General features: G+C 41.8%; 1 protein-coding gene across 1 annotated transcript in view; it reads left to right on the plus strand.

Annotated features, from left to right (window-relative positions):
- Positions 1–25,619, plus strand: part of PCTP (phosphatidylcholine transfer protein) — a 94,996-nt gene that overhangs the window by 125 nt on the left and 69,252 nt on the right. The gene's annotated exons all lie outside the window — the stretch shown is intronic.

Here is a 25,619-nt window from a genome sequence, read left to right on the forward strand (position 1 = left end):
TCAATTATCAGAGAATTATTTCAGAATATACTGAATTTCTAGACGCTGCAGGGGACAATACCGGGGAGAATCTTGTAATGGAAATCATCTCCAACCGTTACCATTGTCACTAAGCAATAGCACATTTTTAATGCTAAAGGGGTTATGTGGGGACCAAAAATGATTAGCATTGTAGTCCCTGCAGTATGTGATACACTCGCTAATATACATTCCGGTCCCCCGTCACGCTGATTATGAGATGTTCATAGATTTTTATAGCGATGGCGGGGGACCGGAGGTCTAGTTGCAGCGTTTTCCTTGATGACGATACGACTCTTCGTCACGTGACTGACCCTGTTGTATTCTATGTAATCGCTGTACTACTGCTACTGCTTGTATATAGAGTACAGCGGGGTCGGTTACATAACAAAGAGTCGTATCATCATCATCATAGAAGGCTGTGCAACTAGACCTCCGGTCAGCGTGACGGGGGACCGGAATGTATATTAGCGAGTGTATCACATACTGCAGTGACTACACTGATAATCATTTTTGGCCCCCACATAACCCCTGTAAAGGGGTCATTCCATCAGGACAACTGCTTTGCGTATGCCTTCTTGCTGTCCATGGTTTGCAATGGCTGTTGCAAGGGACATGTAATTCTGCAGCAAAATCAGTTGTTAGCCACCGGTCTAAGGAACCGGACCTGTGATAAACATGTTGTGTTAAGAGTAGCATATTGTAAGTACAGGTCCGCTAAGCTATTATGTTTACACACAATAGACTGGCCTAAAATCCACGGCAAAGTCTGGATGTGTTAGGGTCAGTTCACACAGTTTTTTGGTGCTGATTTGGCGCTGATTTTGACGTGGAAACTGCATCAGAATCCGTGCCAAAAAATGTCCAAATCTCCCCCCATTGATTTAATTACAATGGGAGGGAGAGGCATTTTTCTTCAAGGGCAGCTTTTGGCCGCTCGCGGGAAAAAAATGCGGCATGTCTTTTCTTACCCAGGTTTCCGCCTCTGACCTCCCATTGAGATCATTGGGAGGCAGAAAAACCCAAAGCACTAATTTCTGAGCCTTTTACGCAGCGTTTTTTGCCTGCGGTTCTTGCATTAGCTTTAATGGCCGCGGGCAAAAAACGCAGGGGAAAAAAAGTGCAGGCAGTTCTAAAGCTGCCTTAAAATTCCGTAAGGAATTCTAAGGCAGATTTTTTTCTGGCTGCAATAAAACCTCAGTGTGAACAGGACCTTACACCGTTTTCACCCTCTACATAACAAAAAGTTTCAAAAATTCCAGAAAAATCTGCAACATGTTTTTATTTGAATAACGATCATATGATCGTTCCCAATCATTGTCCTGTGTAATCAGAGCAATGATCAGCCGATGAACGAGCAAACGCTCATTCATCAAGCAAACGCTGATCTGCCAATTTATGCAGCATTAAAAATCATGATGGTCGGCAGCGTATCTTCCTGTGTAATCAGGGAGACACGCTGCCGACTTGATGAAAATGTAGGGGGACGAGCGATCATAGTAGTGATGACTCGTCCCTATACATAAGCAGACAATGCTCTATGTGAAAGGAACAAACGAGCACCAACCAATGATCTGTCTTGTTGATTGGCGCTCACTTACACAGCCCACTTCAGGCCGTGATCTAAGTAACGTCTAAGTAAGCCCATTTTTCATGGCATCCGAGTGGCACCCGATAGTTTTCACTTACCCATTCCCTTCAGTGGGTGAATCGGGTCCGTGAAAATGGAGCCCCCCCTTCCAATCCGTGGAAAGATAGAACATGTCCTTACTTTCCATGGACCGCGGACGGGACAAGAGGGCTGAATGGTGAAAGTTTGTTTGCTCTAATATCTTCGTCGCATTATTTATTGAATCCTTTTCGGTTTAGACCAGTATGTAATCAAAGCCAGAGTGTTTCACAGTTCTGTTTGGCTTCTTTTAAGTACTGCTAGAAGTTTCACATAGCAGCCAGTAATGATACTTTGTAGTTTGTCTTATAATATTCCCTCCAAAATGTGGTTAAAATCTTCAACTCTGCTTACATTAGGGGAACACAAATAAACAGTAAAATTTTATTATAATTCAGTTTATATAATCAATCAAAGCTGCTGTAAAATTTGGATAGGGGCTTCAAATATCACTTAAAGGGGTATTTCCATCTCAGACATTTATGGCATATCCATTGGTTTCGCCATAAATGTCAGAATGATGCGGGTCCAAGCTCTGGGAGCCACACCTATTTCGAGATCGGGGTTCCCCTGTCCTTGCCTAGTGAAATGGATGCTGGCTGCTGCATCCAGACGGGGAATCGGTACAGAGGCGGTCGTGTTTCCAGGAAGCAGCCGAGTTCGTATTGGTCTGGATCAGAGATAACGCCGATGCGGGTCGTTTAACCCCTGAGATGCCAAGGTCAATGCTGACCTCTGTATTTAAGTTGTTAGACAGAGGAAGGGGGCTCCCTCTGTCACCCCATTGGAGCAATCGTGGGGGGGAGGGCAATGGCCCTCAGGTGACATGTACATAAGTTTATTAGGCCTTGCCAGAGGCAGAAACTAATAGTGTCCCTGTCTGTGCCTATCAGGCATAATACATTGAAATACAAACGTATTGCAATGTAATATAGTAGCGATCACACAATATCACATATTTAGACTCCTGTTGGGACTTAAAAATGGTTCAAAAACATTCTCAAAAAAGGTTTTAGAAAAAAAATCCAAGTAAAAGAAGCAAAATTAAAAAATCTTATTTCCCTTAGAAAGTCCTTAAAAATTGGGAAAAAAAACTACATATAATTGGTATTGGGCAAAAAACTACAGACGGTATCTGCATCTGTAATGACCCCTACAATAAAATTAACATATTAATTTTGCTGCAATGTTAATGCCATAAAATTGAAAAAAAATCAATGCAAAAATTGCTGGTTTTGTTCGTTTCGCCTCCAAAACGCAGAAAAAAGTGATCAAAAAGTCGTATGAACCCTAAAATGGTAACAAAGAAAACTACAAGTCATCATACAGCTACATTGATGGAAAAATACATATGTTATTGGTCTTTGAACGTAGCAACAAAAAAACTAATTATTATGTAATTTATATCACGTGGTGAACACCGTTAAAACAAAAACAATGGCGGAATTGTCTTTTTTCAACCCCCCCAAAAATTGTATAAAAGGTATACAATACATTATATACACCGCAAAACACAGGCCCATATATCATCCAACGATCGCTGGTTCAAGTCCCCTAGGAGGGCGAGTAAAAAAACAGTTAAAGGTTTTTTAATATACAGTATATAAAAAATAAAAATATTAAAAGTTAAAAAAAACAAAACCTTTTCCCATTTCCTTAAACACAAAAAAAAAACATAACTGGTATCGCCACATCCGTAAAAGTCTGCACTATTACAATATAACGTTATTTAACCAGCATGGTGAACGCCGTAAAAAAAATAAAATTAAAAAATGCCAGAATCACAGTTTTTTTTGGTCACTTTACCACCCACAAAATTTTTTTGAATAAAAAGTGATCAAAAAGTCTTTTGTACCCCAAAATGGTACCGCTCGCCCCACAAAAAATATGTCCTCATTCCGTTCGATCAACCGAAAAAAACCAAAAGTTGTGGCTCTCAGAATATGGCGACAAAACAATTTTTTATTTTTTTTAATAATCAGTTTTTTTCTTTGTAAAAGTAGTAAAACATAAAAAAATATATAAATGTGGTAATCATACTGACCCACTGTCAACGATGTTGCGGAAAATAGCTTTTGGTGCGAAATTAACATTCCGCAGCATGCAGCGCAGCTGATTTTCATTGCGGAGTTCAATCTTTGCAATGCAAAGACTGAAACCAAGTTCGCTGCGAGATCCGCCCCGCCTGGATGCTCCCTCACATATGCCGATTTTGCAGCAGAATAATTGTGTAATTGCCACTAATGTGCTGCAAAATCGGCAGTGGAAAATTTCTGCCACGTCTGAACATGTCCATAAGCTACTACTAGTGGTACATTACGTGTGTTGGTTTTTGTAAATTTTTTATTGACTGTAGCCAATCAATTTGTATAATACAAAAAAGAAAAAAAAACACAACGATCACTGATCACTGAATCAAGTGTTGTCGAGTTTGAAAACTTGCTAACAAATTGGAATATATCAGCTGTATAGAATTCTTGTCTGAATGTTGATCCACTCTGATTTTTCCTTTTTAGGGCGGATTTGCTCATGGCATAAGTTTTTTTTAATATATACATATATATATATATATATCTATAGATAGATAGATATGAGATAGATAGATAGATAGATAGATAGATCTATCTTCATCTGGGTCAATGGGGGAAACAAAGTTCTAAAGTTTACCCGTACCCCTTCCCTTCATCCACATCCTCGCCCTTCCCCTGGTTGATGGAAACAGTTATTTTTTCTACCAAATTAAAGAGGTTGGCCCGGCATGGACTGTTCCTTCATACTGATGACCTATCCACAGGATAGGTTATGAGGATATGATCGTGGTGGCCCACATGATCAGCTGTTCCAGCTGCCTCCAGGCACCGGATGTTTTGCAGCAGACATCAGATGCCCGGAGGCAGCCGGAACAGCTGATCGGTGCGTTGTCCATATGTTGGACTCCCCACCGATCATATTCTGATGACCTACCCTGTGGATAGTTCATCAGTATAAAAAAATCACCCCGGGCCCGGACAACCCCTTTAACCATGTAACTATATAATGACAATAACAAAGTAAAAAGATCACGGGAATTAAAACTTTCTTCCAACTTTCCTTATATTACAGAACAATACGATGATGGTGACCATGTCAAATTATGGAATGTCCTAAATAAAATCAGCGCCGCTGGTTCTTATGAGCATAGCCACAGCTAGGCTTTCCTTTACACAGGGAAAACGATCTGTTCGCTATTTTAGATGTAATAACAGGTCTCATAAAGTGGTGGCGATATAGTAACGATCTTCTCCTCTTATAGAAGGGCAGTCAAAATATGTTGGATCGCAGCAAAAACTGACTAATGACGGAGCGTAAACAAAATCAGTATAGCCCCGATTGTGACAACGGTGACATTATCAACGCTGTTTTTTCCTGTAAGGCCGGCCTGCAGGTTCCTGTAGCAGCAATACCCTGCGGCGCACAGGCTGGATACGCTGCGTGCTTCTATGCAGCATATTCGCCTCATGTGAACTCAGCCTAACTGTGGCTGTTCTAATAGCACCAGTTACTAATTAAATATGTAGCAAAAAAATATTTAATAAATGTCCCGCAAAGGTTATTACAGATTTTATGGCAGAGAAATTAAAGTAAAAATAAAACAAATAATAATACAGTAACAATATGAAAAAAGTAATGACCAGGAACGTGGGAAAAAAAATGCCTTATCAACCTCTGCCGACGTGCCCAAAGCCCTACCCGAACGCAACTCCCCTAACTAGACCATGTTATATATCAAAATAAATATGAGACATTAGCTAATGCCAATATATTCTGACCAGATCAAGCAGAAAATCGCAAGATCCACCTGTTATCGATCACATCTAAGTTATGAACTTACATGTGATCGATAACAACTGGATCCTGTGTGCTGGAGACATGCAGGACCCGCTGTCACCGAAGCCGTCAGTGCCGCTGACCTGACGGATTCGGGTTTCAGCGCAAAATACAGCTTCGAAGTATCCAGGATTAAAGACTATAATACATTATTTTAGTGAAGAAGTAAAAAAAAGTCTTCAAAGGTTGACATAGCCTTTAAATAGTTAAGATGTGATCAAAACGATTGGCCAGGGTAAATGTAAAAAAAAAAAAAGGATCAGCAATAAATAACAAAACAATCAAGGATCTCGATTGATCACGCCACACGGTTCTGGTTTGGAGAGCCGTTGATACCACTGTTCTTTCCGTTTAAATCTCATTGCTTATATCAGCAAGACTTTTGTGGTATGAAGCAAAGACGGGCCCTTGAAATGCATTTGGAAAGATGGATCTATGTGATCTCCACCAGATATTGTCTATGCTGGAACCTGATTATACCTTTTCTACTGGGCGGATACATTGTAGTTCTCCTCTGAGATGGTGAAATATTTTATTGACTTTATTTGTGCTCAAGGTATTTGTTTAGGTCTAATGCGTCACAGATATAGGCATATAGGAGAGCGAAATGTACCTCTAATGTGTACATCTTACCTATGGTGCTTAGAGTTCTTAGAGAACTTTTGCCTATTTCGATCAAATATGAACAGGAAATGATCTAGCAATCCAGAAATACAACACTGTCTGCGCTTGGTAGAACAAATATGGCAGACCTATAAATGATGTTCATATGTTACATGTGTTAATAAAAACCAAAGATCAGAATTGTGCAGGCAAAGGCATTTTATTTGGCTCTTTATGGATTTGAAAGCTGGGCATTAACCCCTCAAGGACGCAGCCTGTTTTAGACTAATGGACCAGGCGATTTTTTTTTTCAAATCTGATGTGTCTTACTTTATGTGATATTAACTTTAGAATTATTTTATTTTGTCAAGTGATTCTTAGAATGTTTTCTCGTGACACATTGTACTTATTGTTAGTGGTAAAATGTCCATATAGTCAGTGTTTATTTGTGGAAAAACACCAAAATTTAGAGAAAATTTGCAAAAATGTGCATTTTTATAAATGTAAATGTTTCTGCTTGTAAGACAGATGGTAATACCACACAAAATAATTGCTCATTAACATTTCCCATATGTCTACTTTATGTTGGCATTGTTTTTTGAACATTCTTTTATTTTTCCAGGAACAAGGCTTAGAACTTTAACAGCAATTTGTCCCATTTTCAAGAAAATTTCAAAAGCCTTTTTTTTTTAATGGACCAGTTCAGTTGTGAAGTGGCTTTGAGGGCCTGATATATTAGAACCTCCCTATAAATCACCCCATTTTAAAAACTGCACCCCTCAAAGTATTCAAAACAGCATTTAGAAAGTTTTACAAGAATTAAATCAAAGTGGAGGTGAAATGTTGCCCAGATTCTGCAGTTTTTAGAAATATCCCACATGTGGCCCTAGTGTGGTAATGGACTGACGCAGCGGCCTCAGAAACAAGGGAGCACCTAGAGGATTATGAGGCCTCCCTTTTATTAGAATATATTTTAGGCACCATGTCAGGTTTGAAGAGGTCTTGTGGGGCCAAAACAGTAGAAACACCGCTAAAAAGACACCATTTAGCAAACTACACCCCTCTAGGAACTTATCAAGGGGTATAGTGAGTATTTTAACCGCACAGGTTTTTTGATGAATTTAGTGGTATTAGGCAGTAAAAATGAAAATCTAAATTTTTTCCAATAAAACATAGACATTTTCAATTTTACCATTTTAGAGGAGAAAAAGCACCCCAAAATTTGTAAAACAATTTCTCCCTATTATGGCAATACCACATATGTGGCAATAAACTGCTGTTTGGACCCACAGCAGGGCTCAGAAGGGAAGGAGAACCATTTGGAATTTGGAGCTCAAGTTTTGCTGGAATGGTTTTCGGTGCCATGTCACATTTGCAAAGCCGCTGAGGGACCAAAACAGTGGAAACCCCCCAAAAGTAACCGCATTTGGAAAACTACAGCCCTCAAGGAATTTATCGAGGGGTATACTGAGCATTTAGACCCCACCGTTTTGCTGAATTTAGTGGAATTAGGCCGTGAAAATAAATATCAACATTTTTTACACTAAAATGTTGCATTTTTTCATTTTCACAAGGGATAAAGGATAAAAAGCACCCAACATTTGTAAAGCAATCTCTCCTTTATCTCTTTGAGTACGGAAATACCCCACATGTGGGCATAAACTGCTGTTTAGACACACAGCGGGGCTCAGAAGGGAAGGAGCAGTATTTGGCATGCAGATTTTGCTGATTTGTTTTTTTGGGCGCCATGTTGCATTTGCAAAACAATGAGGTACCGGAGTACAGCATGGGGCAACAATTGCAGGGCTCTGAGGTCAAACCGTAAAACAGCATCTGAGCCTGCCCCATCTTTTTTCTGTGGTCGTAAGCCTTTTAGGCCGCACCTAACAGACTTCCGTAATCTCTTTAATCTCCTTAAACCTTGTGGATGGGATTGAAAGTAAAGTCTCAATTTTTCATGATGATATAAAACTTTATAGGATACTTAAAACTCAGCTTGATTGTAAAATATTACAGAAAGACCTTGACAAGTTGGCAGCTTGGACAAGAAGGTGAAAGATTACATTTAATGTTGATAAAGGTAAAGTAATGCACCTAGGACGCAATAATAGTATTAATGCATATACAATAAATGGAATAGAACTGGGGATTACAGAACAAGAGAAGGACGTGGTTATTCTGGTTAAATATAAGCTAAGCAGCACTCAATGTCAGGAAGCAGCTGCAAAAGCAAATAGGATTTTAGGACGTATAAAAAGAGAGATAAAAACCTGTGATTCAAATGTAATATTACCCGTCTATAAATCCCTTGTAAAACCATATCTCTAGTATAGCATTAAAGGGGTTGTCCAGTCAGGATAGGCCAACAATATCTGATCGGTGGGGGTCTGACCACTGTCTCCCCTGCTGTTTTAAAGGGGCCACGACGCTCATATGAGTGCTGCATCCCATTCATAATTTTCTCTGCTCGTACTGTGAATCACCGACACACTTGTAGCGGCGGTTCACAGTAATGTAGCCTTCTCCCATTCACTTGAATGGGAAAAGGCTTTAATACTCTGAAATGCCTCTACAATTGTTTAGGCGATTCACAGTATTAGCAGATAAGGAATGAAGGGGAAGCAGTGCTTTTATGAGTACCGCGGCCCCTTCAAAACTGCTGATCAGTGTGGGTGCGGGTAGTTTGACTCCCGCCAATCAAATATTGATGGCCTATCCTGAGGACAGGCCATCCATTTCTTATGACTGGACAACCCATTTAAGTTTTGGGAGGATATAAGTTGTTAAGGATTAGGCCTCATGCACACTTCCATTGGCTGTCGTACGGCCGTTAATGACGGATCCGTGAAACACGGACTGCAGACGGATGGCTTCCGTGTGCAGTCCATTGTTTCACGGACAAAGAAAAGGACGAGACTGTTCCATCAAAAATGGACAGGAATAGGACCTGTCCTATTTTTGTCGGAATGGCCACACGGTTCCCTTAAAACAACGGAAGTGTGCATGGCCCCAGTGAAATGAATGTGTCAGGGTGCTATGAGTTAATGAGAACCTTTCACCTCCCCATACATGAACAACTGAGTGCAACATGTAATGGGGAGGGCTGAACAAACCCTGGGGCACATTAAATTTTTTTCTACCTCCCGCCATTATTTAGATATCGGTACCATTATATTTGGCACCCGATATTTAAATAACCCCCTGAACTGTCAACGGGGTGTGTACTGGCAAGGGGGTGTGAAACTATGGCTGTGACACCGTCCAATCCGATATGGACAGTGTTACAGCAAGAACGAGGAGAGAGAGAGTGCACGTGCTCTTACTCTTCAGCTTTCAAGATTAGTCTTCTGCCGAACTGGCAAGGGGGCGTGTCACTGCTGTGGAGAGGTGATCATCTCTTCAGCTCATTAGTCTTGTAGTGTCTAACGAACTGGCAAGGGGGCGTGTCTCTTCTACGGACAGTGTAAGCGCTCCCCAGCTCTTACACTGTCCGTAGCAATGACACGCCCCCTTGCCAGTTCGGGTGAAAAGACTGATCTTCACAGCTGAAGAGTGAGAGAGCGCGCGCTTGCGCACACTCTCTCTCTCCTCGCTCTTGCTGTGGCACTGTCCATATCTGATTGGACAGTATCACAGCCATAGTAACACGCCCCCTTGCCAGTAGATGCCCCGTTGACAGTTCAGGGGGTTATTTAAATATCGGGCGCCAAATATAACGGCACCGATATCTAAATAACTGAGGGAGGTAGAAAAAAAATGTAACGTGCCCCAGGGTTTGTGCAGCCCTCCCCATTACATTCGGCACTCAGCTGCACATGTATGGGGCGGTGAAAGGTTCTCTTTAAAAAAACAGAGAGCACTCTGAAGAAAAAAACTGAGGTGGGTGTCAGGGCTTATACATATGTTACATATATGCACCGGTTGGGTATTTTTTACTTGTTTTTAACCTTTTTTTGTCTATGTTGTTGCATATTGACCGAATAAAACTATACAGTATTTGTATCTTACACGTTGTTTGAGTGGATATAATGCTTTTTACACACTACATTCTTTTTCTTGTAATATTATTGGTTTAAGGTCTGTGGCATTTGTATTACAGCAGTGTCGGATGCTTTTTGCATATAGATAATTAAATATTAGGCCGAGTTTACACGGGTCGCATACGCTGTGTAAAACTACGCAGCATATACGACCTGGAACTCGCAGCACATTCCGCCCCAAAAAACGCACAATGTGGTGCAGTTTTTTGGGTGGAATTTCCGCTGCCGAAAGCAGCATTAGAAAAAAACAAAAAACTTTCATACTTACCCCGGCCGAACCATGGCGATGCGCCTCTCTGATGTCCGGCGTACTGGGATGACATTTCATCCTATGTGACCGCTGCAGCCTGTGATTGGCTGTAGCAGTCACATGCGATGAAATGTGGAGGCCGGGCTGGACGTAGGAGCAGAAAATTCTGGGTAAGTATAACCTTTTTTTTTTCTGAGATGCAATTTTTGCAGCGGAATCGTAGCTTTTTCGCCACAAAAATCGCAAAATCTGCTGTTTGCTGCTGATTTTACCGCCCCATTGAATTCAATGTGGAAAACCCGCAACAGGAAAGCAGCGATTCCGCAGCATAAATTGACATGCTGCGGCTTAAAAAAACGCACCGCAGGTCAATTTATAAACTTATTTAACGCAGCGTGTGGATGAGATTTGTTCAAATCTTATCCACTCTGCTGCTACTGTAATATGCTGTGGATTTTCTGCAATTAAAAGTTGTTGCGGAAAATCCGCAGTATTTACGATACATGTGAACCCGGCCTTAGGCTGTGTTCACACGGAGTGTTTTGCAGGAGGAAAATTGCTCCTGCAAAAACTGCTCCAGTAGGTTTTTGCACAGTGGTTTGACAAAAACTCGTCAAAACACTCGTCGAGGTTTTTTTTTCCTCTTTCTGACTGATTGAAATGGGGTTTTGGAGGCGGAAACCGCCTCAAGATGGGTCATGTCGCTTCTTTTTACCGCGACGCGTTTTTTTTACTCGCGGTAAAAAAACTCGTCCAACTCCCATTGAAATCAATGGGAGGCATTTTCGGGCGGTTTTTGAGGAGTTTTTTGGTGCGTCAAAAAACTTGTCAAAAAAACTCTGTGTGAACAGGGCCTTACTGTTAGAAAAGTGCATTAAATAGCGAAATATCAAGATTCAATTGATACTGCTGAAATATACTGTATATACATTAGTCCTTTACAGGAGACATAAGGACTGCATTATTTTAGGTGTAAGATTTGTAGTTCATGGTCAGATTTATAGACATAGTCCTGCCCTTTGAGATGTTCGACTAAATGTTTAGCCAGATGTTGCCTGCATCTCGCTTTATAATATGTATAAAATCACGTTACAGATGTAGCCCTCTTTATCTTGACTCAAACAGCAAACAGCAGATTTTGCGATTTTTGTGGCGAAAAAGCTACGATTCCGCTGCAAAAATTGCATCTCAGAAAAAAAAACGCATTAAATACACAGTGGCAAGAAACTTTAACTTGACTTTTCAATGACTTTTGTTGTGTTATCGCGCTGCAGCAAGTTATCAGAGTCAAGATCAACTTGGCTACATCTGTATTTTAAATAGAATTTGTAACTTTTTACTATTCCAGGAACTACCTCCCACTATACAATGTCCACCCTTTTAATCTTCTTAAATATCCTGCCCTAGAATATGTAATCTCGTTTTGCCTGACATTTAAAGGGTGTAGTCTATCCTGAGTTCAACCTGCAAGCGTATTGACAAACCTCAGATAAAAGTTGCAGATGTAGCCATCTTTATCTTGACTCTGATAACTTGCTGCAGCGTGATATCCCACAACAAAAGCCATTGAAAAAGTTCAGTTCAAGTTTCTGGCCATTGTGTATTTACAGTAATGCGTTAAGCGTCAAGATAAAGATGGCTACATCTGTCCATTTTTCATATCCAGCAACACATATTGAAAGACTTAAAAAGAAATATGAAGTGGGACTAAAGTGGGGATTCCAGCTGGCCGCGGATCATTTCCTGAATGGTAACACTATGTCATGTGTTACATATACAGTCATCTTATACACGTAGTCATTTCTATCTGATATATGGCCTCTCGCCTATTAGTGAGTGAGTCTCATATAAAATTCAGTTCTTTGTTTTTCCATCCAAATGCATGAGCAAAAAAAACTATAAAAGACTCAAATGGGATTAATACGCTTTTTATTTTGCCTTTATTTCACAAATTCTATTATAGCCGATTGAAATATATCCCAAACATAAGACGGATCAAAGAGCAGCAAATATACCCATATAGCAAATAATATTAGCAAAACAAATTGATGCGCTTATATAAGCAGAACTGTACAAACGAGAATAGCATTTAATGTGAAAAAAAGTGCAGTATATATATACAGTAGAAAAATGTGACACCACCTGCTGGACACCAGTGGAACTTCACTACACTACATTATGACTTGTATTGTATTTTTGTGTTGTTTTTACTACTTATATAAAATGAAAACTCATGATATATGAAGTATAATGTCTAACTTAGGCACTATTACCACTTACATTTTTTTATGAAGTGGGGTCCTGTAAAGAGGCACATACCACGTAATAAACTTTTAAAAAAATTGGCAGACGTACGCAACCATATAGGCATACGCTTAGCGCATGTGTTTGGTGTCACACCAGCACATGAAAAACATTCCACTCAGCGAATTTTAGATAAATATGATTTATTATTTCCTGGTCGTGAATTAAGCCCCTTTTACAGGGGCCATTTATCGGGTGAATAAGCACTCGTTCCCGATCATTGCGCTGGATGAACAGGGCATCGATCATCCGATGATCAAGCAAAGTTTTACAGCTGATCGCATCTTTTTTCCCCTCAAAAAATGGTCACTTGTCGGCAGCACATCTCCCCGAGATGTACGAGGATGAAAGGTTGTATGTATGATTGTTCGTCCTTATATATTCCGGTCATTACTCCATGTATCCAGAATCAACGCTATAGCTCCTTATTGACCAGATAGACCCAAGATGGGGGCTGAAACGTCGCATATTTATGGGTGAATAAAAAAACGAAATTTTTTCACTTGACCTATTTTTGGAGTCCCGCCGATTCCTTTTGAAGAGTAATTTTCTTGATCGGGCTGGAGGTCGAGGCCCTGAGGCTTGCACCCACGCATCCGCAATTACATGGTGCTGCTCTCCTGGAAAAAAAATTCTGTATCGACCAGGAAATGGCCATGTAACACCAGTCTTAGGCCCCATGCACATGACCGTGCTCGTAATCACGGTCCGTAATTACGGGTACAGCCGGCCGCAGACGGCCAACGACAGCCGTCCGCATTTTCAGGCCGTGCTCCCATTGTAAAGTATGGGAGCACGGTCCGTAAAATAAAGAAAAAATAGGACATGTTAGGTTTCTACGGCACGGATACCTTAGGTTCCCGACCGGCCATAGAAATGAATGGGCCCGTAATTACGGGCAATTTTATGGTCGTGTGCATGGGGCCTTACATCCTAGACCGGCCATCACAATCAAGTGATTGGAAACAGTCAGTAGCTTGTCGTCAGACACAAAGTGTCACAGCCTAGCTCAGCTATAATGCAGTGGAAGAGTTATGGATTGTTGATGTTGCAAGAAATATTATCATTGTCGGCAGCACGTCTCCCTGTGAGCAGCGAAAAGTCGTGCCGACATGATGGAAATGTAGTAACGTTCTCTCGAGACGTCCCCGTGCTCTCGAGACGTCCCCGTGCTCTACAAGAAAGAGCAAACAAGCGCCGATGAATGAGCTGTCTCGTTGAACGGCGCTCGTTTACACGGCCCACGTAGGGCCCACGTAGGGCCATCTAAGGGTATGTTCACACGGCCTATTTACGGACGTAATTCTGGCGTTTTTGCCCCGAATTACGCCCGAAAATAGCGCCTCAATAGCGCTGACAAACATCTGCCCATTGAAAGCAATGGGCAGACGTTTGTCTGTTCACACGAGGCGTATATTTACGCGCCGCTGTCAAATGACGGCGCGTAAATAGACGCCCGCGTCAAAGAAGTGACCTGTCACTTCTTTGGCCGTAATTGGAGCCGTTCTTCATTCACTCCAATGAATAGCAGCGCCAATTACGGCCGTAATTGACGCAGCGTTCAAGCGCCTGCACATGCCGGTACGGCTGAAATTACGGGGATGTTTTCAGGCTGAAACATCCCCGTAATTTCAGCCGTAACGGACGCCCTCGTGTGAACATACCCTAAGACGACCCTTAAGGGCCTTTAACACCGGGCAATTATCAGGCAAACGAGCATTCACAGAACGCTCATTCCGGATAATTGCTCTGTGTAAACCGGCTGTTCATTGGCTGATTGTATCATTTTAAATGGCCAAAATATTATCGATGTCGGCAACACATCTCCTCGTGTTTTCCTCTCCCTGCACGCCGATTTTCGCGGCGATATTCGCTCCGTTTTTCGCCCGCGGCCATTGAGCGCCGCGGGCATAAAACAGCGCGAAATACGCTTTCTCTGCCTCCCATTGAAGTCAATGGGAGGTCAGAGGCGGAAGCGCCCGAAGATAGGGCATGTCGCTTCTTTTTCCTGCGAGGCAGTTTTACTGCTCGCGGGAAAAAGACGCCGACGCCTCCCATTGAAATCAATGGGAGGCGTTCTCGGGCTGCTTTTGCCGAGTTTTGCGACGCGGCTTCCGCGTCAAAAAATTCGGCAAAATACCCCGTGTGAACATAGCCTTATACTGTATCGGTGCATCTATGGGGGCATCATACTGTATGGTGGCAGCTATGGGGGCATTATACTGTATGGTGGCAGCTATGGGGGCATCTCTGTGGGCTTTATACTGTATGGGTGCATCTATGGAGGCATTATACTGTATGGTGGCAGCTATAGGGCGTTATACTGTGGTGGCAGCTATGGAGGCATTATACTGTATGGTGGCAGCTATGGGGCATTATACTGTATGGTGGCAGCTATGGAGGCATTATACTGTATGGTGGCAGCTATGGGGCATTATACTGTGTGGTTGCAGCTATTTGGCATTATACTGCGTGGGAGTAACTATGGGAGCATAATACTGCGTGGGCTGAATTAGATGTGTATTGGTGGGGATTGGGTGGGATTAGAGGCGTGGCTTAAAAGAAAAAAAATTGTTACGCGTGCTGCATCGGTTGTCCCTCTTTGTGATACTTGGAAGTTGCGAGGTATGCTGTTGTTTCCACTGTTATTTGCACAGTTTGCCTTTATCTGCTGAGAAATACTGTACTGTGCCTTTATAAGGGTATGTTCACACGCAGTGGTTTCAGACGGAATTCGGGCGTTTTACGCCTCGAATTACACCTGAAAAAACGCCCCTTATACGCCTACAAACATCTGCCCATTGCTTTCAATGGGAATTACGATGTACTGTTCCCACGAGCCTTTATTTTACGCATCGCTGTCAAAATACGGCGCGTAAAATGACGGCTCGTCAAAAGAAGTGCAGGACACTTCTTGGGACGTTTTGGAGGCGTTTTTCATTGACTCCATTGAAAAACAGCTCCAAAAACGGTCGTGAAAAACATGAGTTGTTAAAAAAACGTCTGAAAATCAGAAGCTGTTTTCGCCTGAAAACAGCTCCGTATTTTCAGACGTTTTTGCTACTGCGTGTGAACATACCCTAAGATGTGTTGGGCATGAATTGAAGAGGCTGGAGCAGGTTCCTATCTTTTCTATTGAGCATCTCTGGATGATTCTGGAAGGAGGGCGGAGCTATTCTAGTATGGGCCGGCCCCTCCCGGTCCAGTGTAGTTCAGTTGAGTTCAGTCAGAGACAAGGCTGTAAGTGTAAGGCCACATGGTGCGTCGTTGATGCGGTTTCGTTTCAGTTTTTTTGCGGTTGTAAACCGCATGCGGTCAACTGCATGCGTTGTTTGTCTCTGTAATGCTGCAATTCTGTTGCGTTTTTAAAGGAAATAATTGATGGACATCGTTTTCACCCGTGTTGAAGTTCGTTAGGTGCTTCCTGTATATAGGATTGCAGAACTGTTAGCAAAAACGCAAGCAGTTCAGCAACAAATTTGGCAGTCATTAACTGCATGCGGTCGGACATTATGAAGACGCGTTCAACCGCACAAAAACACATTGTAATATAATAGCAGCCGTCTGTCCAGAACCAAAATTTCACCATTGACTTGTATTGAAAAATGGCTTGCTGCGGTTTAAAAACGCAACATAAACGCAACGTGTGGCCTTACCCTGAGGAGATTATTACAGGGTCAGGGCCTCACAGCTCAGGACTAGGCCTTAGGGTATGTTCACACGCAGTGTTTTCAGGGGTATTTCAGCGCGAAAACGCCTCGACTGAAACCGCCGACAAATACCTTCACATTGAAATAAAGTTTAGTTCAGACGGGGCATTAAAAAACGTTTTCTGCTTCAAACACAGCTGAAAATTCTGAGGTCGGAATCCGCTCCAAAAAACGGTATGAAATCACCTTCCATGGGAGGAAGAGATGTTTATTTTCCCTGGGCAGATTTTGGTCATTCGTGTGAAAAAAACTGCGTCAAGTTCTTTCCAGCCACGGTTTCCACCACTGACCTCCCATTGAAATCAATGGGAGGCAGAAAAAACCTGTGTCGCTATTTTCTTAACGTTCTTTACAGCGTTTTATGCCTGCGGTCCTTGTATTAGATTCAATGGCTGCAGGCAAAAAAAACGCAGCGAAAAAACATGGAAAAAAATGTGCAAGCAGTTCAAGATCTGCCTCAAAATTCCTGAAGGAATTCTGAGGCAAATTTTTTTCTGCCTGCAAAAAACTCCGTGCGAACAGTGCCTAAGAAGACTGCCTTGTAAGGCTGGATTCACGCGAGCATGTTCGGTCCGTAATGGACAGAACTTATTTCGGCCGCAAGTCCCGGACCGAACACAGTGCAGGGAGCCGGGCTAGGAGTCCCTGCCTGATGACGGCTGCGCAAAAAGCACGCAGCCGCGCACCATATGATCATGACACACGGAGCTGTTAAGTGCCTTTTGCGCACGCAAAACGCCGCGTTTTTTGCATGCGCAAAACGCACACGCTCGTGTGAATCCGGCCTTACACTTCCTGGGGGACCATAATTATCATCATCCCTAAGTGCAACCCTCTCATCACTATGCCAGCCCTAGGAGTGTGGGAGGTCTAGTGGAGACGGGCCCTGCCACCGTGAACACCATCACCATACAATGATAAAAGACTACTGCTCCCATCGTCCTGCCTGCCAGCTGTCCCACTGGGTCAAACTGCACTCTCCGTGGGTTTTTGCAACTTTATTGATATCTGTAGAATTTCACATATAAAAATGGCGGAAGCCGTCATTTTAGGGGCTGTTGTACATAATAACATTGCCGCATGCAAGAAAAACTTTACTGAGTCACATGAAGTCTCCCTACGGGTCCGTATGATAGACCCCTGAGCACTCCGTGTACCGTCATTTGAAAACCTCCATGAGGCACAGTAATTTCTACAAGAATTTTTCTACAAAATTGTAGGCACACATTACAGTATGGACCCATAGAAAGCTACGGGCACCTTATTAGAATACGGATCTGTGATATGGCCATGCGCATGAGCTCTTACCCTGGGGATAAGTATATGGTCAATGGCCATTCTGCTGACTATTGCATAAAATAAATACAAATGGTCAATACTTAATATATATATAAAAAATTTAAGTGCATCATCAGCGCCTCGTCATATGGAAAATACCAGTTTATGTAAAAACCAACAAAAACTCCTTCACTGCTTAGCATTCTGTATACCATATTCTCAAGGTATATTAACAATGTAATATAAAGGGTAACTAAACGTTTGACAAACTTCTGACATGTCATAGTGACATGTCAGAAGTTTTGATTGGTGGGGGACCGGGCACAGAGACCCCCACCACTCTCTAAAATGAAGCGGCAAAAGCGCTCGTGTGAGCACTCAACCGTTCGTTTCTGTTCGGCTTTTTCCGGAAATAAATGTATCGGAGTACAGGCTCAATAGAAAGTCTATGAGTCCGTACTCCGATACATTGGCTTTCCGGAAAAAGCCAAACAGAAACGAAGCGGCTGAGAGCTCACACGAACACTTCTGCCGCTTTGTTTTAGCAATTGGTGGGGGTCTCAATGCTCGGACCCCCACCAATCAAAACTTCTGACATGTCACTATGAATTTGTACAAATCCCATGCATACACAGCGGAAAAAATCAGCCGAGAAACCGTTCATAAATTGACCTGCGATTTTTTTTAATCCGCAACATGTCAATTCATGCTGCGGAATCTCTGCTCTTCTGTTGCGTGTTTTAACCATTGAATTCAATGGGGAGGTAAAACCCGCAACAAAGAGCCATGTGTTGCGAATTTTGCAGTGGAAAATTGCAATTAAGATAAAAAAAATATTTTGATATAAAAGCTTGTACTTACCCCCGGCCATTGTCACAGCTACAATATCCTCTGTTCTGAGCACAGCCCAGCCGCCTGGGATGACATTTCATCCCATGTGACTGCTGCAGCCAATCAAAAACTACAGTGGTTACAAGGACTACAGCGTCATCCCAGAAGGCCGGCCTGTACTCAGAGCAGAGGGATGGGTCGCAATGACAACGGGCGGGGTAAGTATAAACATTTTTTTTCCTGCAGGATTTCCACAGTGGATATTACGCCTGAAAAAATGCACCACAATTTGGTGCAGTTTTTCTGGCAGAATTCCCTACGGTTGCGATGACGGATACGCTGTGTACTTTTACGCAGCGTATCCGCCCTGTGTGTCCCTACCCTAAAGAGATTCTCTGAGACTTAATAAATAAAATTGATTAGAGAGCACTGTGTATATTTGTACTCTGTTATAGAACGTGTAAGACTTCGTTCATATCTGCGTCGGGATTCCGTTCATGGGTTCCGTCTGAGCTTCCCGTCAGGGGAACCCATGAACCGAATCCAAACTGAAACAAACGGAAACCGTTGTGTAAGGGTTCCGTCGTATTTACGGAATGAATAGCGCATACGGTATTAATTCCGTCAAAACGAGAGACCCAATCAGTACAGAATTCCTAAGGCAAAATGCAAGCACGTACAATTTTATAAGACGTCATGGTGTTATGATGGAGTCATTCTCCAACCTTAATCAAGTGGTCCCTGATGCCACAATGGGGTCCGTCGAAATTATGGTATTTTTGTTAGCAAAAAATAGCACTGCAGACTGCGCTATTCTTGCTGTCAAAAATACCGGAATGGCCGACAGAACCCAAAACAGAGGCTCTTAAAATGCATGTCAGCCTTACTTTATAGTCTCCTGGGGACTGCAATGTATACAGCATAAGTTTTAACATATATGTATCCCGTTAACAGCAATTTCTACCAGTAAATTTTGTAAAAACAAATTTTTGCATTTTACCCAAAGTATTTCTCAATTCATATTCATTTCTAAAATATATATGTATGAGACCTGACTTTGTCATTTAACTCTTTTTAGGCTGACGTTTTTCAGTAAAGATAACTCTTTGGATTTACCGACAATCCTAGGTAAAACTGCGTGGTATCGTGATAAATTGTGCCAAATAAAAAACGTAGCTCGGCTACATGTGAACTTTGCATAGCTACTACATCAATAACATTCATTTTGCGTTCTCGAGAGAAAAATACATGTTTTGTATACAGTACCTTTAGTCTCGCTATGCGTGGCCATACATCTTCATGCAGTACATGGTATGAAACACCAGATATGTTCCGTCTTTTCTGTCCATGAATGGTCTTGTCTGTGGTTTAGTGAAGCCGAAGTCTTCTCATCTGTAAATCCTATCCTCCTGCGAAGCCTTTGTGTTTCCTAATGAATCACACAGAGAGAAGAGTGCAGGAAAGGCAGATGTCATTGCTCCCTCTTCCCTGTGTATGTCCACTTGCTGGAAGTAACATCAGCCTGAAAGGAAACATTTGGAAAGCCGTCTCCATCCACTTACAAGTCTTTGATGGTTCTAGGGCGTGGAGTGGGAAATAGGAAGATTTGCCAAACCAAATTAAGATCTGAACTCTATTGTTTGTTTTCCAATCAAGCGCTTTTAGAAATCGCGAGACAGACAAGTTTCGCCCTCACCTAAACTGTTCAAAGAGATATTTTTTCCTGTAAAAAGTAGACTGGTCTCATAGTCTCCTATTTGTTTAGTTAATTTAAATATACAGGAAGGTCTCATTGTTGTCCCTAGAGGGGGACTTCCTTCAAGCTAATTAATCTGCAATAAAGAAGAGGTGTATCCGAGCCAGATGAAGCCCATCAATCCTAGACTGTAGACATGCCCTTCTGTTTAAAGAAATGCTGCTCATGTAATGCTGTAGACATGTAGGCTAGTTACATAGTTAGGCCCCTTGCACACGACCGTAGAATTAGTCCGTATTTGCGGACCGTAATTACGGTCTGCAATTACGGACCCATTCATTTCTATTGACCACGGACACCTTCCCATATATTTACGAGAAGGTTTCCGGGCAGTAGAAAGCCTCCGCAAAAGATAGGACGTGTCCTATCTTTTGCCTTTTACGGACCGTGCCCGTAGTCGTGGACCGTGATTACGAGCACGGCCGTGTGCATGAGGCCTTACAAGTTCATGAGGTTGAAAAAAAACACAGGTCCATCAAGTCCAACCTATAATCCTACTGTGTTAATCCAGAGGAAGGAAAAAAAAACATGAGGTTGATGCCAATTGCCTCATTAGGGTAGAAATTCCTCCCTGATTCCAAATATGTCAACCAGAATAAATCCCGGGCTCAACGTCCCATCCCCAGAATCTAGTTCTCATAACTTGTAATATTATCCCCTTCCCTCTTTAGCCACTTTTGACCTTCCTGACAGAGCCTCATTTTTCAAATCTGACATGTGTCACTTTATGTGGTAATAACTCCGGAATGCTTTCACCTATCCAAGCGATTCTGAGATTGTTTTCTCGTGACACATTGGACTTTATGTTACTGGCAAAATTTGCTCGATATGTTCAGTATTTAATTGTGAAAAACACCAAAATTTAGCGAAAAATTGCAAAAATTAGCATTTTTCTCAATTTAAATGTATCTGCTTGTAAGACAGGCAGTTATAATACACAAAATTGTTGCTAATTAACATCCCCCATATGTCTACTTTAGATTGGCATCGTTTTTTGAACATCCTTTTATTTTTCTATGACCTCACAAGGCTTAGAACTTTAGCAGCAATTTCTCACATTTTCAAGAAAATTTCAAAAGGCTATTTTTACAGGGGCCAGTTCAGTTGTGAAGTGGTTTTGAGGGCCTTATATATTAGAAACCCCAAAAAAGTCACCCCATTTTAAAAACTTCACCCCTCAAAGTATTCAAAACAGCATTTAGAAAATGTCTTAACCCTTTAAACATTTCACAGGAATTAAAGCAAAGTAGAGGTGAAATTTACAAATTTCATATTTTTCTGCAGAAATACATTTTTAATACAATTTTTTTTATAACACAGAAGGTTTTACCAGAGAAATGCAACTCAATATTTGTTGCCCAGTTTTTGCAGTTTTAGGAAATATCCCACATGTGGCCGTAGCGTGCTACTGGACTGAAACACCGGCCTCAGAAGCAAAGGAGCACCTAGTGGATTTTGGGGCCTTATTTTTGTTAGAATATATTTTAGGCACCATGTCAGGTTTGAAGGGCTCTTGCGGTGCCAAAACAGTCAAAATCCCCCAAAAGTGACCCCATCTGGGAAACTAGACACCTCAAGGAAATTATCTAGGGGTGTAGTGAGCATTTTCACCGCACAGGTTTTTTACAGAAATTATTGGAAGTAGGCCGTGAAAATTAAAATCAACATTTCTTCAAAGAAAATGTAGGTTTAGCGATTTTTTTTCTCATTTCCACAAGGACTAAAGGAGAAAAAGCACCGCAAAATTTGTAAAGCAATTTCTCCCGAGTAAAACAATACCTCACATGTGGTAATAAACGGTTGTTTGGAGACACGGCGTGGCTGAGAAGGGAAAGAGCGCCATTTGGCTTTTGGAGTTCACATTTAGCAGGAATGGTTTGCGGAGGCCATGTCACATTTACAAAGCCCCTGAGGGGACAAAACAGTGAAAACCCCAAACAAGTGACCCCATTTTGGAAACTATACCCCTTGAGGAAATTATCTAGGGGTATAGTGAGCATTTTGACCCCACAGGTTTTTTGCAGAAATTTTTGCAAGTAGGCTGTGAAAATGAAAATCTACATTTTTTCAAATAAAATGTAGGTTTAGCTAATTTTTTTTCATTTCCACAAGGACTAAAGGAGAAAAATCACCATAAAATTTGTAAAGAAATTTCTCCCGAGTAAAACAGTACCCCACATGTGGTAATAAACGGCTGTTTGGACACACGGCGAGGCTGAGAAGGGAAAGAGCGCCATTTGGCTTTTGGAACTCAAATTTAGCAGGAATGGTTTGCGGAGGCCATGTTACATTTACAAAGCCCCTGAGGGGACAAAACAGTGGAAACCCCCCACAAGTGACCCCATTTTGGAAACAACACCCATTGAGGAAATTATCTAGGGGTATAGTGAGCGATTTGACACCACAGTTTTTTTGCAGAAATTATTGGAAGTAGGCCCTGAAAATAATAATCTACATTTTTTCAAAGAAAATGTAGGTTTAGCTAATTTTTTCTCATTTCCAGAAGGACTAAAGGAGAAAAAGCACCACAAAATTTGTAAAGCAATTTCTCCCGAGTAAAACAATACCCCCCATGTAGTAATAAACGGCTGTTTGGACACACGGCAGGGCTTAGAAGGGAAAGAGCACTATTTGACTTTTTGAGATCACATTTAGCAGGAATGATTTGCGGAGGCCAGGTCACATTTGCAAAGCCCCTGAGGGGACAAAACAATGAAAACGCCCAAAAAGGGACTCCATTTAGGAAACTACACCTCTTGAAGAATGCATCTAGGGGTGTAGTGAGCATTTTGACCCCACAGATGTTTCATAGAATTTATTAGAATTAGGCAGTGAAAATAAAAACAGTCCTTTTTCTTCAATAAGACGTAGCTTTAGCGCAAATTTTTTCATTTTCTCAACAAATAAAGGAAAAAAAGAACCCAACATTTGTAAAGCTATTTCTCCCGAGTACGGCAATACCCCATATGTGGTCATAAACTGCTGTTTGGGCAAACGGCAGGGCTCAGAAGGGAAGGACCGCCATTTGGAGTGCAGATGTTGCTGGATTGGTTTCTGGGCACCTGTGGGCCCAAAACAGTGGAAACCCCCCAGAAGTGACCCCATTTTGTAAACTACACCCCTCAATGCATTTACCAAGGGGTGTAGTAAGCATTTTAACCCTGCAGGTGTTTTGTAGAAATTAGTGTGCGCTCAATGTTGCAGAGTGAAAATGGGATTTTTTTCCATAGATATGCCAATATGTGGTGCCCGGCTTGTGCCACCATAACAAGACAGCTCTCTAATTATTATGCGGTGTTTCCCGGTTTTAGAAACACCCTACATGTGGCCCTAATCTTTTGTCTGGACATATGACAGGGCTCAGAAGTGAAGAGTACCATGCGGAGTGGAGGCCTAATTTGGCGATTTACAAAGTATTGGTTCACAACTGCAGAGGCTCAGATGTGAAATAATAAAAAGAAACCCCTGATAAGTGACCCCATTATGGAACTGCACCCCTCAAGGCATTTATTAAGGGGTGTAGTGAGCATTTTCACCCCACAGGTCTTTTCCATAAATGAATGCGCTGCGGATGGTGCAAATTAAAAATTTATATTTTTCCCTAGATATGCCATTCAGTGGCAAATATGTCATGCCCAGCTTATGACGCTGGAGACACACACCACAAAAATTGTTAAAAGGGTTCTCACGGGTATGACGGTGCCATATATGTTGAAGGAAACTGCTGTTTGGGCACGCTGTAGGGTTCAGGGCCGAGGGAGCACCATTTGGCTTTTGGAGAGCGGATTTTGCTTGGTACTATATTTGTTTGAGTATTGCTGGTGTTTTATAATGTGGGGGTACATGTAAGCGGGGCGGAGTATATAAGGGGCATAGTCAGGTGGTATAAAAAAATAAAAATAATCCATAGATGTGTGTTACGCTGTGAAGCAATCCTTTCTGCACAGGCCGGTGTCGCACTGATAAATGGTGTCATTTCTTATCCCCCTTTTGGTCCACACTCCGCGCCTTTGTAGTTTGGGGAATTTTGCTGGGAAAGTATTATCCTGGTATAATACGGGCACCGTCGCTTCCATCGGATATGATTGGGCCCTCCCTTCCTGGTTCCCTAATTTTAGGTCCTTGATAAATCGCCTCTTGAAACAGAAGAAATGTTCTCCTCGGGCACAACTGCATATTTTTTTATTTCCTGACTTATTGGAGCCATAACTAATTTTATTTTTCATAGACGTAGCGGTATGAGGGCTGGTTTGTTGCGGGACGAGCTGTAGTTATTATTGGTACCATTTTGGGGTACATGTGACTTTTTGATCACCTTTTATCCTATTTTTTGGGATGCCAGGTAAACCAAAAAACGCAATTCTGGCACAGCTTTTTTTGGTTTTTTTTTATACAGAGTTCACCACGCATTATAAACTACATGTTACCTTTATTCTGCGGGTCAGTACGATTCCGGCGATACCTCATTTATAGAACTTTTTTATGTTTTACAACTTTTTGCACAATAAAATTACTTTTGTAAAAAGAATGTATTTTTTCTGTCGCCAAGTTGTGAGAACCATAACGTTTTAATTTTTTTGTCGACGGAGTTGTATGAGGGCTTGTTTTTTGCGGGACGAGCTATAGTTTTTATAGGTACCATTTTTGGATACGTGCGACTTTTTGATCACTTTTTATTGTAATATTTGTAGGGCAAAGTGACTAAAAAACAGAAACTCTGGTAACGTTTTTTACGGGTTTTTTTTACGCTGTTCACCGCGTGCAATAAATAATATAATATTTTGATACCTCCGGTCGTTACGGTCGTGGCGATATCAAATACATATGGTTTATTATTATTTTTCAATAATAAAGGACTTGATAAGAGTAAAAGGGGGATTGTGTGTTATTTGATTACTTGAAACTTTTATTGTTTTCAAACTTTTATTTTTTGCACTTTTTTTTACACTTTTTTATACTTTTTTTACACTTTTTCTCAAGTCCCACTAGGGGACTTGAAGGTCCAACGGTCAGATTTTTTTTTTTCTAATACATTGCACTACCTATGTAGTGCAATGTATTAGATCTGTCAGTCATTCACTGACAGCAAGCCGTTTAGGCTTCGCCTCCCGGCGGGGCCTAAATCGGCTTCCGTAATGGCAGAGCAGGAGACCATTGTGTCTCCTGTTGCCATAACAGCAGTCGCCAGTCCCGATTGCCTGTCAGGGCTGGCGATCTGCTTGTAACCGCTACGATGCAGCAATCGCTTTCGATTGCTGAATCGAAGGGGTTAATGGCAGGGATCGGAGCTAGC

This window comes from Rhinoderma darwinii, chromosome 13, assembly GCF_050947455.1.
Source record: "Rhinoderma darwinii isolate aRhiDar2 chromosome 13, aRhiDar2.hap1, whole genome shotgun sequence".
Classification (NCBI taxonomy): domain Eukaryota; kingdom Metazoa; phylum Chordata; class Amphibia; order Anura; family Rhinodermatidae; genus Rhinoderma; species Rhinoderma darwinii.